Genomic DNA, 14,200 nt, shown 5'->3' with positions numbered 1-14,200 from the left:
TCTTGTTTTGTGCCACAGCCTGTCGCACCTCTTCATTCCACCATGCTGTTCCTTGCACCGCCTTTCGTCTTCTCTTCATTTATACATTTATAACATGTAGTAATTTCATAACAGTACATTTACAAATAAAAGCAGGAGAGTGAAATGATTGGAAACATTTTATAATGTTTGAGCCAGCTGCCACTAGACCAGCAGGGTGTGGTCAAAGATCGTAAGATATATCTACTGTATTCTGTATGCCATAAAAATCTTTCAAATTCAGCTAGAATTGCCATTCTTTACAAAATTCATCACAAATAAGTGCTTTACAACTCTCTCTCAGCAAGCTTTGATGAATTGTTTATTTATCTGTGTGAAATCAGGATTGAATAAATGAATGAATGATAAAATATGGTAGTTTATTTTCTCTTTCCTTTTTTTTTTTAAATTTATTAGTAAGATAATTCATTCATTTATGATATGTAGCAATTTCATAACAATCAGTTATAAATAAGAGCAGGGGAGAAAGTTGAATGGAAGCATTTTTCAACATTGCACACATTGCTGAGTGAAGAATGTGTGGTGTCTAAGGTCTGTGCCAGCCTGTAGGGGTCATGCAGTACTTGGAAGTGCTTGGACTTAGGTTGCATTGAAAGAGCTTGAGAGAGTTAATCTCTGATTATGTGTCATAATTCAACCCAAGTCGTGTCAGATAATGCATTTTTTTGGATAATGCCGCAGTACCCTTCCCAACCCTTCTGCAGGAGACATAACCACTGCAAAAACTCAATATTGTACTTTATAACTCTTTAAACATAGAAAAAGCAACCCCTAATTGAGCTTTCCAGATAAACAGTACATTATATCACAGTATAATATATACCGGTAGCTACTGTATTCAGTAATCAACGTACAGTATTGGAGTGCCGTACTGTAAAAGATTTTGTTGATTATACTTGTGTAGTTAGTGGCACAGTGTTGGTTTATGTTGTAAAAATGGATACTGTATTGCTTTAATTCAGCCAAATTTTTGTTTCTTGGAAGATGATGTTTATCAGATAATGCGGCATTGGATAGTTAGGGAATTGCTGTAGGCCGTAATGATGTGTGTTCTAACATGATATTTTCCCAGCAGCATGAGTTTTTAGTTTGTGTATTTGTAACTATTGTACTAATAAGTCCAGTCACCCCTCCTGCCTTTCTCTCCATGAAATTGGAACGTCTGTGTGATGAATCCGAAGCAGCCTACACTGATGACTGTGATCTGTGGTCAAATAATCATCAGTTTACTAATTTTCAGTTGCTATGGATTCACAAGACTAAATGTTAAAGTCCATGGGGAGGGAAGTAGGAGAGACAACAAGACTTTTGTCACACTGTACCATCTTTGTGCTATAATGAGGCCTGCCAGGGAGAGAACTTGATAAATGTGTCACCAGCAGGATGTTGTGAAGGTTAGTAAAGTCCATATTCACATTTGTATTCAGATTTAAAGAGTCAGCTATTTCTCTGCTTCATGAGTAATATTCTGATGCAAATATCAGAATATTTCTGATGTGTGTGTGTGTGTGTGTGTGTGTGTCCTGTGATCCTCATGGGGTAACTAAGGTTTAGATGATGGATGGATGGAGAGAGAGAGAGAGAGAGATAATATGTGGTAGGTGAAGGCACTCACCATCCACTCACTCACTGTAATGCTGCTCTCGGGGTTCCTGTCCGTTCCTCTCGTCCTTCTTTTCTTCCTTCCTCTTCTGTCTTTCTTTCCATCATTCTTTCCTCTTCCTTTTGTCTACAGGTGACTCTACACTGAGTGACAAGTCAAATGGATTCCTGTACACCAGGAGACCATTTACTACAGTGGATGGCAACCATATATCCAAATTACGGCACCTGAGGTTTAGTGGGTAATTAAGGCGCTCCAAGTGGATAGAGCCAATGCAGGTTTATATCCAAGAGGAGGCTGGGGTTTATTGCACACATAATGCCATTCAGGGATAAGTGAGGCTGGTCACTCTAATTTTAAATGTCAGGACCATCTTGCTTAGCCCTGGGCTCCTACACTCCTCATGGGGCAGCACAGGATTAGATGATGATGACGATATATATATATATATACAGTATATATATATATATATATATAAGTTATTTTAGTCTTAATACCTGCTGTGACTTAGAAATTCCATGAATTATGAATAACATAACTAACTAAGCTAAACAACTAACAAAAAATACAAATAAGAAGTTTCAGGCCAGGACTGACCAGCAGGTGACAACTAAGGACCAAACATAGAACATGGTATGGATTGTGGCATGGAATGTAAGGAGTGCAAATGAGGAGGTGAAAGAAAGAGAGGGTGTTTAGGTGCTTGAGGGTGCAAAATTAGACATATGTGGAATAACTGAGACAAAATGGAGAGGTGAGAGAGTGGGGGTATGGATGGGGTATATGCACAGCAGTAGGTAAGATTGAGAGGGCAAAAGAAGGAGTATGTATTTTTGTGTGCAAGAGATGGAAGAATATAAAAGAGTCTGGATCATTTGGCTCAAGGATTTTGTGGGTAAGATTAAAAGCAGGACTACAAATGTGAGAGATTGTGTGTGTCTATGCACAAATGCAAGATTATCCAAGAAGAGTTCTGGGCAAATGTGGAAGCTTGCATGAAAAAGTTTGAAAGGAATGAGAGAGTTTTTGATTCGAGATATGAATGAAAAAGTAGGGAATGTGAAGGTGGATGAAGTAGTTGGTGAGTTGGGTGTGCCTGCAGAAATGGATGAAAATAGCATCACTCTAGTGGACATTTGTGCGGAGAGGGGGTTGGTGATATACAATACCTTCTTTGGGCACAAAATGATCCACAGGTATATGTGGCGAGTGATGAGAAGGGTGAGTGGTGAACTAAATGAACAGAAGGCATTGATTGATTATGTATGTGTGTGGATGACAGAATAAGGTGCGTAATTTGTGCAAGAGCATACAGAGGTTGGGGTAGTGGACTTTCCGACCACCATTTGGAGGTGGCAAAAGTCAAGGCTCAAATACATTGGAGGGATAGGAGGAAAGGTCAGGAAGAAGTAGTCCATACAAGGAGGGTAGAGAGGTTGCAAGAGAATGGAAAAAAGGCAGAATATAAGAGAGAAGTGGAGGAGCAATTGGGTTAAAATGATTTGGAGCAGATGGGGAGGTGGAAGGTGTGTGCAAGATATTCACAGAAGAAATCGTGTGTGTGAGGTATTCACAGAAGAAATCTGTACAGCATGTGAGGTGGTGTGTGGGATGAAGAGAAGACGAAAGGGGGTGCAAGGAACAGCATGGTGGAATGAAGAGCTGAGACAAGCTGTGGCACAAAAGAAGAAAGCACGGATGGGAAACTTGGGCGTGGAGGAAGTTGAGAGACGGAAGAGAGAGTTATATGTAGAGAGGAAGAGAGAGATGAAAAGATTAGTAAGAAGGGAGTGGATGAGGAATTTGAAAGGATTTTGAGCGTAAAGTGAAGGGAATGTAAGAAAGGAAAGAGGTAAAGAGAGTGAGACAGGGTGATGAAGAAGTTATTCGGGGAGCAAAAGATAAAAATGGTAGATTGCTTGTGGAGAAGGGAGAAGAAGTGAGCAGATGGAAGAACACTTGCAAGAACTGCAAAACACAGAGAATGAAAATGATGCAAGGTAGAGTGGCTGGGGAATGGCTGGGAGAAAGAGGGAGGTGAAAAGAGAGGAAGAAATCAGTAGGATGGAATTAGTGGAAGCAGTTGAGAAAGTCAGAATGGGGGAAGCCGCTGGAATTTATGAAGTGTGTGGCGAAATGCTGAAGGGTGGAGGAAAGATAGTAGTAGAATGAATATAGAAGATGTGCAGATTGGCTTGGGAGGAAGGTAGAGCCTTGGAGGATTGGAAGTCAGGTATGATTATTCCCCTGTACAAAGGAAAAGGGGAAAAAGAAGTGTGTGGTAATCATAGGGGCATTTGTCTTCTTAGTGTAATAGGAAAACTGTATGGTAGGATACTTATTGACTGAGTTAGGGAAATAACAGAGGAATTAGTTGGAGAAGAACAGGGAGGTTTTAGGAAGGGAAGAGGTTGCATAGATCAGATTTTCATTCTTAGGTCTTTAGTGGAAAATTTTCCAGAGGAGAAGTTGTATTCGGCTTTCATGGATTTGGAGAAAGCATATGACAGGGTGGATAGACAAGGAATGTGGAAAATATTAAGATTATGTGGAGTAAATGGAAAGCTGTTGAATGCCGTGAAGATTTTGTATGAAGGGGCTCATACTGCAGTGCATGTAGATAGTGAATTGAGTGAATTTTTCTGTTTGAATGTTGGATTGAAACAGGGATGTGTCATGTCTCCATGGTTGTTCAATCAGTATATGGATGGGATTATAAAAGAGATACAAGGTAGGGCAATGGATGTTGGAGTGGCTTTAATGAGAGAGGGCAACATTTGGAAACTCCCTGTACTGTTGTTTGCAGATGATACTACATTGCTAAGTGAAGACAGAGGAGAATTGCAAGGCTTGGTGGATGAGTTTGGAAAAGTGTGAAAGAAACAGAATCTAAAGGTGATTGTAGGGAAGAGTAAAGGTATTGTCTTCAAGAGAAGTGAAGTCATTGGATGTACACTCAACCTCCTGCTATCACGCGTTCAGCTATCACGCTTATCTGCTATCACGCACACATCAAATGCATAACCATACATGCTATCACGCACCCCAAGACCGCTATCACGCGTCGAGTTTGAAGACAGGCTAAGCGAAACTTATTCACACGGCACTTCATACGAGGTTTGCAGAGGATATGATGGTTAATCGGAACGGTAACGTGGTAAAATTTCCGATTATAGCACAGGCATTTGGAATGCATCTGAACGGATTCCTGCCGAGGACATGACGGGCAAAACAGTGACCAAAACCCATTTGGCTCGAAAGAATATATCGTACTACAGCATTGAAATTTAGCCTAATGCTGAATACTAATTAATATTGTATTTTAGAATAAATATCAATCGTTTTGAAACCCTTATAAAGAGTTAATATTTCTTATGACGAAAAAACTGTGATGTCGATAAAGTAATCACGTGTTTACAACTGAGACGGGGCTCTGACGACAGTGTGAGGAACGTGTGTGATAGCGTCCAAGTTTTGTTCCACTTAAATGTTCCTCAGCCATTCCTGATATAAGGTACCATGTGGTACCCTCTTTAGCTGTGGACACTAAAGAAATGGAGACAGCCAAAGAGATCTGGTGGCAACTAAGCCACTTCCAAGCCTCGGAACCCATCAAACCACCCAAGCCGTAATCCTTATAAAAGTTTGATGGCCTTTTATGTTGTTTGTTTATTCATTATACTGTTATTATTAATATAATAATGCTTTATTTCATGTTAGAGGAGAGATTGGCAGGAAATCGTAGGCATAAAGTGGTTAAATGTTAGAAAAATGGGCCACCGAAAAACCAATTAGAAATGTTCCCATTGATTGTTCAGTTCAGCTATCACGCATTCAGCTATCACGCGCGTTTCTTGTGACCAATTAGGCGCGATAGAAGGGGGTTGAGTGTACAGTGATGCTGGATGATGAGAAAATGGAAAATGTAAGTGCATTTAAGTACTTGGGTAGTGTGATGAGTAAGGATGGAAGTTCGGAGGGTGAAGTGCTTGAAAGGGTACAACCAGGAAGAAAGGTTGCTGGTTCTTTGAAAGCAGTGACAAGAAACAGGGAAGTGTGCATGGAAGTAAAAAAGCCGCTGCATGACAGTATTGTGATACCAAATCTGACGTATGGAAGTGAAGCTTGGATCTTGTTGGAAGGACACAAATCAAGAGTGAGAGTAGTGGAAATGAGTTATTTGAGGGGAACATGTGGAGTTACGTGGAAAGACAGACTGACAAATGAAGAAGCAAAGGAGCGTTGTGATGTGGATGTGACAGAAAGTGTTAGGAGAAATACATTGAGGTGGTTTGGCCATGTAAAGAGGATGGAGAGTGAGAGACTAATGAGGAGGGTGTATGTGAATGAGGTGGAGGGGGAGAGAGGGAGGGGGAGGCCAAGGATGAAATGGAGGGATGGAGTGAAGTATATGAGAGAGGAGTGTGTGTGAGCTGAGAGCAAGGTAGTGAAATGACAGGGGACCAGACAGCATGGAGGTGATTTGTTTGTGTTCAACCCTTAAGGGATTAAGGCATCTGACAGTAGATAAATAGATAACTTATGGGGAAAATTGCTAATGAGTATAACCTCTTGGCACAGCTGCCCCCTACCTCCATACTTACACGCAACTAGCCACCAGCAAACACTAACAGCCTTTCAAAAAGGTATGTAATGCATGTATTTAATGGGAATGAACAATATTGTACTGCTCTTACCTGACTCCGACTGATGGTAGTGCTTATGTGGACAAGGGAGGGGCAGGGGTTCCGAAGCTTGAGGCACACTACAGCCTCTCAGCACGAGGCAAGTGTGATAGTAGTGAGGACAACAGGGTGGTCTAGTGCACCTGCTTGCTGCTGGGCATGGGTGGGAAGTGCAGTGGTGGGCTTATCATGCTTGAATATGATTGGCTTCCAGCCACAACTAGTATAAACGACGCCATGACCTGGAAAACTCCTCGGAAATGAGTCACTTGGGACAGCGACCGCGGCCATCAAATTGGTTAAATTGGATATCTTGACATACGAAGCAGTCATGGTTTGGCTGGAAAAGTACTTTGAATCAGAAAATCGTGACTAACAAACCTGCAATAAATGCGAGTTAACTGTAAATACATGAGGTTCTGCCCAAAAGTTCTCGAAATTTGATCCATCCATCCATCCATTGCCAGACGCCATGTATCCCAAACGGGGTGGTCAAGGGCTTAGAGTTAATTGTTTTACAGGGAGGGGCACTAATCCTCCACCAACCCCACACTGACACGTAGGGATGCCAACAGCATCTGGTGTTCCCAGGCGGTCACCCATCCAAGTACTAACCAGACCCAACGTTGAAATTTGAAGGAAAAAACTTATGCTGAGTTCTAATCACCATTGTCCCCTTCAAAGTACGGTAATCTCCTTGGGCTTGCAGACTCTGATCCCAGTGCCTCTCCCATGATCGGAATGCATCACATTGTTCAGGACCTGCAATTTTCTCCTGGATCTCCTCAGTGGTGTTAAATTTTCGTTTTCGGAAAAAAGAAAAAATCACTGGAGGCCAAATCTGGTGAATAAGGGGGATGAGGGCAACCGGCAGGTTTTTTTTATGCCAGAAGCTGCCGAACAACAAGGGCTGTGTATGCAGGTGCACTGTCATGGTGAAGCATCCAGTTGTTTGTGTGCCACTTGTATGGACATTTTCATCTAACGTCACCAGACAAAATGTGTTAGCAGGTTCTGTGAGATAGGCCAACAGTGTCACAAACATCATGGATTGGCCTCCTGCAGTCTTTGAGGATGGTTGCATGAACTTTAACCACACTGTCAGGAGTTGAACTGGTGGAAAGGCAACCAGAACATGTATCGTCATCTGTTGTTGTTCATCTTTCTTTTTATTTTTTTTATTATTTTTTTTTTTAATGGGGCTGACTCTGGGCATAGGCTTCACAGCCTGGTCCCAAGGCCCAGTAGTCCTCCTATATATCATACACCTCTACATGTCACCACTTTGGCGCTAACACCCACCGTCCATACTGAATACATGCTAAGGCTGTCTCATACAGGACTGGTGTATTAGTATTAGCGGGGGTATTTTTATGACATGTCGGCGGGTGTTCTGGTAGATCAGTAAAGTCTGCTTGTTATGAAATTAAAATCCTTCAACTGTTCCCTTCCCCAATGGGGATTTGAACCTGGGTCCGGTAGGCCACAGGCCACCTCTCTACCGACCGAGCCATATATTTATATTCTGTCTATCTATTGCCAGACGCCTCAATCCCGTTCAGGGTGGCCACAAACAAATCGCCTCCACGTTGCTCTGTCCCCCGCCATTTCACTGCCCCGCTCCCAACTCACACCCCCCTCTCTCATATACCTCTCCACCCCATCCCTCCATCTCATCCTCGGCCTCCCCCTCCCTCCTCCCCCCTCCACCTCACTCACATACACTCTCTTCGTCAGTCTTTCACCCTCCATCCTCTCCACATGGCCAAACCACCTCAGTGTGTTCCTCATAACGCTTCCTATCACATCCGCAAACAATTCACAAATTTAAGGATATGTACAATAAATATGGTTTAAGACACGGGACAGTACGAGCTTGACTCATTCCTGTAAAGATACAATTAGGTAAGTACAATTAGGTAAGAACACACACACACACACACACACACACACACAGTATTAGATACCTAATTCATGTCAGGTACTTTCATATTGTTTGTCCAGTCCTTGAGGAAAATTCCTAGTGACACTGAAAATTCAATACTTGACTAGCTATAGTCCTTCCAAAATAACGAGATCGTTTAGGTGTTGTCCCTCATGGGAATTCCCCTATGTGCGATGTTGCCACAGTTTCTACTGGGCCAATTATTAGATTAGAGACAAACCTCAAGGGACAACCCTCACTCCCAGCTCACTACCTCTCTCTCTCTCTCTCTCTCTGCATATAAAATCAACATTTTGTGGAGATTTATTTCTATAAAAAGTCTATACGTTTTTATGAATTATTAGAATTTGAGGAAAAACCTCCTGACTGTCTGTCTGTCTCTGTCTCTGTCTGTCTGTCTGTCTGTCCGTCTGTCTGTCTGTCTGTCTGTCTGTCTGTCTGTCCGTCTGTCTGTCTGTCTGTCTCTCTCTCTCTCTCTCTCTCTCTCTCTCTGCATATAAAATCTTCATTTTATGGAGATTTATTTTTATAAAAAGTCTATACTGTTTTATGAATTATTATAATGTGAGCTTGATTGAAGGAAGAGCAAATTCGTCTGATTGTTACTTTGCTCACGTTGGTGGCCTTTGCTGTTCGAGCAACAGCTTTTACGGGTTCAATTATAGGTCCTCTGTTTGCCTTCTCTTTTAAAAAATACTTATTTATGCTGTAAATAAATTCTTTTTCTTGACTGTGGAGCAGACGAAGGCAAGTAGTAGGGGTATGAGCTTCCATCTTTGATGACAGTCAGAGAGGAAGTGACCTGTGGACACCTGACCTACCCTCACTGACTCACCTACAAGCATGACAGTGTTGGAAAGCAACGTTGCCAAGTGTTGTATTTATAAGAAGTCATTGTTATTATTAAAAACAATAGGCATTTTCTTACACTATATAGCCTTATTAGAGAATTATATATATATATATATATATATATATATATATATATATATATATATATATGAGGCCCTGCGTGCAAGAGTATACCCATGCGCCATTTTTTAAAAGTGGCAGAAATCACGTTTAAAGTTTTTACAACCTTGAAGAACGATACCGCAAAAGCTATTATACCTAGGATAATGGGATTTACATCATCTTAAAGCTGATTGTCTGTACTTTATCCAAAAACTTTTTAGTAAAGATACTATTGTTTTTACCGGAAAAAAAAAAAAAAAAAAATCGACAGCATACAATGCTGCTACTTTTATGCATAAACTAGTACCGCAGGACAATAGCTAGTGAGTTCTTTTATGTTGTAAGAAGAAGTTGAATGTCTGTAGAGTGCTGTGATGTTATAACCACCGAAATTACGTAGGTTATGACACACACAACAGGGTGTGCACACCTCTTGGTCAGCCAGAAAAAGCTTGGGACGAGAGCATTAGTATTTCTACAGCACAGCAAAAAGGCTTGGGATGAGACTATCCTCATCGCCTTGGTGATTGTTAACACTACTGCACGCATAAAATGGCGCGCTGAGAAGCCATTCTCTGTGAGGATGGCGCATGGGTATACTCTTGCTCCAACATAGTGGCGAAAAGCGTTTGATAAAGGTTGGCGATGTAAACCCAATGTTATTTTTATGGGTTTTCGCCCTTATGTCTTGGGTCATACATCACATCCACCAAGTCCACATGAAAGTACATACTCTGAGGGACTGTGGGATAGCATTATCTCAATTTTCGACAAGGTGGCGCATGGGTATACTCTTGCACGTGGGGCCTCATATATATACAGTATATATAGAGAGAGAGAGAGAGAGAGACAAAAGAAATGCGGAAGGGGAAAGGATACTCGAGTTTGGGGAGGCAACGGACATGATTGTGTGCAACACATGTTTTAGGAAAAGAGAGAGTAGGTTAATTATGTATGAGTCTGGGGGAAATAGCAGTCAGATAGATTATTTTTTGGTTAAAAGGGCTGATAGGAGGTTAGTGAGGGACGTTAAAGTTATAGGAAGTGAGGAGTGTGTGCAACAACACAAACTATTGATTTGTGATATGATGCTTAAAGAACGAGTGATGAAAAAGAGGACTTATGTACCTAGGAGGAAAATATGGAAGCTGAAAAACCAAGTAGTAAGGGATGCCTTCCATAGCGAGATGAGGAGAGTGGTGGCTGAACAGGGCGCTGTAGACAGAGGCGTTAATGAACAGTACAGAGTCCTCAAGAACAATCTCTTGTGAGTTACTGATGTAACATGTGGTTGGACAAGAGGACCACCAAGACATAGAGTAACTTGGTGGTGGGATGAGGGTGTAGAAGCTGCAGTTAAGGGGAAAAGAAGGCTTTTCCAGGAATGGAAGAAGGGTGGTAGCAAGGAGGAATACTTGGCTGCCAAGCGTAGGGCTAGAAGAGAAGTATACAGGGCGAAGTCTGAGTCACAGAGACATTTACTTGATAACCTAAATCATGGGGAAAGGAAAAATATGATATTTAAGGTGGCAAATCAGATGAAGAGGGATAATCGGGATATTATAGGTAAGCAGTGTGTGAAGAATGATGAAGGAAGAGTAGTGGTGAACAGTGAGGATATTAAAGATCCATGGAGAGAGTATTATAGCCCGTTGTTGAATGAGGAGTTTGACTGGGACAGGGAAGGTTTGGAGCCAGCAGATCCAGTGTTTGGCCCTTGGCCTTTGATTGATGCTGGTGCTGTGAGTGAGGCAATATGCAGGATGAAGGTGGGGAAGGCAGCAGGTGTGTCTGGGTTGACTGCCGAAATGTTGAAGGCCTCCGGAGATATAGGGGTGAGGTTAGTCACTGACCTGATAAATATGATTATTTATGAGTGTGTTATCCCAGATGATTGGCTGAAGAGTGTAATTGTAAATGTGTATAAAGGGAAGGGTGATGCCCTGGAAAAAGGAAATTATAGAGGTATAAAGCTTTTAGATCAGATAATGAAGGTAATGGAGAGAGTTTTAGAAGGTATGATTAGAGAAAGAGTGAATATTGATGAGATGCAGTTTGGGTTTATGCCAGGTAAGGGGACCACTGATACCATATTCATTGTTCGACAGCTTCAGGAAAAATATATTGATAGGAGAAGGGATCTGTATTTTGTTTTTGTTGATTTGGAAAAGGCCTTTGACAGAGTTCCTAGAGAGGTGGTGAAGTGGGCAATGAGAAAGCTTGGCTTGGAGGAGTGGCTGGTTAGGGTGGTCATGGCTATGTATGTGGGTGCTCGCACCCAGGTAAGAGTGAATGGAGATTTGAGTGATGAGTTTTCCGTGAATGTTGGTGTTCATCAGGGGTCAGTTTTGAGTCCCATGTTGTTTATCATGGTACTTGAAGCCCTCTCACATGACTTTAGAAACGGACTCCTGTGGGAGATGTATGCTGATGATTTGATGTTGATTGCAGAGAACGAAAGGGAGGTGGAGGAAAGGTTTAGGAACTGGAGAGATGGTATGGGGCACAAGGGCTTAAGGGTAAATGCAGATAAAACAAAAGTGATGATATCTAGGGTTGGTGGCGGTACTGTCAAAGACGAGGGAGAGTGGCCATGTGCTGTTTGCCACAAGGGCGTGGGAAGTAATTCCATCTTGTGCGGTGTTTGTGATAAATGGGTGCACAAGAGATGCAGTGGTATCAGAGGTAGACTGCGAGATAATGCTGATTTTATATGTACGGCGTGTCGGGGAGAGCAGGTGGAGGTTGTCAGGCGTGAAAGGATTGAACTTGCTGGTGAATCTCTTGAGTATGTGGAAGAGTTTTGTTATTTGGGAGACATGTGTGCTGGAGCTAGCTCTGTGGCAAGGGTGAGAAGAGGTTGGAAGAGGTTCAGGGAGCTGTTGCCTCTTCTGACATTGAGAGGGCTCTCCCTATGTGCTGAGGGGTCTTTGTATGCAGCATGTGTTAGGAGTGTAATACTGTATGGTAATGAGACCTGGGCGGTAAAGGAGGAGGATATTCACCGGCTCAGACGTACAGAAATGACAATGATTAGGTGGATGTGTAATGCGTCGCTGCATGCAAGGTCTGGGGAGGCTGGGTTTACGATGGCAGAGTTGAGGGATAGGATGGGATTGGAGTGTATTGGTGTTGTGATGAGGAGAGGTAGATTGAGATGGTTTGGACATGTGGAGAGGATGGGGGATGATAATTGGGCGAGGAAGATGAGAAGTGTTAATATTGGGGGTGGGGTTGTGAGGGGTAGACCGAGAAAGACATGGGACGAGGTCATTAACTGTGACCTCAGGGTTAAGGGACTGAACAGGGAGGCTGCAATGGATCATGCAGCATGGACAGCTGCCATTAGGTGACCAAGGCCGATGCATGCAAGCATGTTGGAGCCTTTAAAAACGAAATGAAACGATATACATATATATACATTTTTTTTTTTTTTTTTTTAATGCGAGGAAGAAGGAACCAAAGGCCATGAGCCCGCAGTTACAGTTCCCTCCAAGAGAAAAACAAAATACAATAGAGAGCCAAATTCAAGATCCGATCATTTTGAGATGCCTGGACACACTGCGTTTGAAAGACTGGAGATCATAGGCAGCAGGAAATACAGACAGAGGGAGACAGTTCCAGAGTTGACCTGTTGCATAAATGAAAGACTGGGAGTAACGGTTAACTCTTGCATTTGAGAGTTGGACAGAAAAGGGATGAGAGTTTACTGCCAGACGGGTGCTACGCGCCCGTCGTAGAGGAGGAGGAATGCAAGCAGACAGTTCAGAGGAGCAGTGACCATTGAAGTAGTGATAGAAAAGAGATAAAGATGCAACAGTGCGGTGAAGAGACAGAGGTTGAAGGGAGTCAGTAAGAGGAGGAGAGTTAATGAGACGAAAAGCCTTAGACTCCACCCTATTGAGAAGAGCTGTATGTGGGGAGCCTCCCCTCACATGAGAGTCGTACTCCACGCAGGGGCGGATTAAACCCCTGTATAGAGTCAACAATTGTGCAGGGGTAAAGAAAGAGTGGAGTCGGCTTAGCACACCCAGTCTCATGGAAGCAGATTTTACAAGAGATGTAATATGATCTTTCCAAGATAAGTCCCGAGTAAATGAAACCCCAAGCATGTTCAAGGATGATGCAGGATTAAGCTGAATATTATTAAACATTAGTGGGTATACCTGTGGAAGATTTTGTTGGGTTGATAGGTGTAAGAACTGAGACTTAGATGCATTAAAAACAACCATATTATTTTTACCCCAGTCAGAGATACGAGCCAAGTCAGACATTGGTGTGCCATAGCCTCATCCCTTGTTTGTTGAAGTAACTGGTGCATATATATATATATATATATATATATACTGTAAGTGAATTTCATTTAGAAAGTAATCCCTCTACTATTCGACGTAATAGAGCCAAAGGCATGTCTAGAACGTGGTCCTGTCCGGAAAGTGGGCCCCTGGATCCTGGACTGGTACTTAAGGACCCTAACCCAGCCTAACTTTGAAAACCACCTAAATAACTCCCTACTGGACATGCATAGCACCTATTTAAACCTATTTAACCCGTTAACTGCGCATGGCAGTTTTTTGGAGGTGTCAGTGGTGTGCAGACATAAGGGTAAAAATGAAATTTCCCAAAGGCCAAATTTTGTCCTAGGAATTGAGAGAACACATGCCAAAGTATATAGTAACGAAATATTAGTACAATATTTACCTTGGTAAAGCCATGGATGAACATCGAAGTGTCTTATTCCCTATTGGATTTTTTTTTTTTTTTTTTTTTTTTTAAGGCTCAAACATGCTTGCATGGGTCGGCCTTGGTCACCATGGCACTATATTCGAAATACACCTGCGCAGCCAGGGCTGTATTGAGCAGTCGCACTCGGAACAGCCCAGGCTGTATAGAGCAGTTAACGGGTTAAGACCCTATTCACACCAGTAATGGACATAAAGCATGAAATAAATGAAAAGGAACCAAAGAATGAGG

General features: G+C 42.3%; 1 protein-coding gene across 1 annotated transcript in view; it reads left to right on the top strand.

The window, feature by feature from the left end:
- The window catches only part of LOC145403628 (dnaJ homolog subfamily C member 27-like), a 56,936-nt gene that overhangs the window by 32,341 nt on the left and 10,395 nt on the right, over positions 1–14,200 (top strand). The window lies entirely within an intron of this gene.

Source organism: Coenobita brevimanus, chromosome 61, assembly GCF_032717465.1.
Source record: "Coenobita brevimanus isolate Jiangsu-jjx chromosome 61, ASM3271746v2, whole genome shotgun sequence".
Classification (NCBI taxonomy): domain Eukaryota; kingdom Metazoa; phylum Arthropoda; class Malacostraca; order Decapoda; family Coenobitidae; genus Coenobita; species Coenobita brevimanus.
The sequence above is the reverse complement of the archived record's forward strand: the minus strand, read 5'-3'. Positions and strand labels throughout refer to the sequence as shown.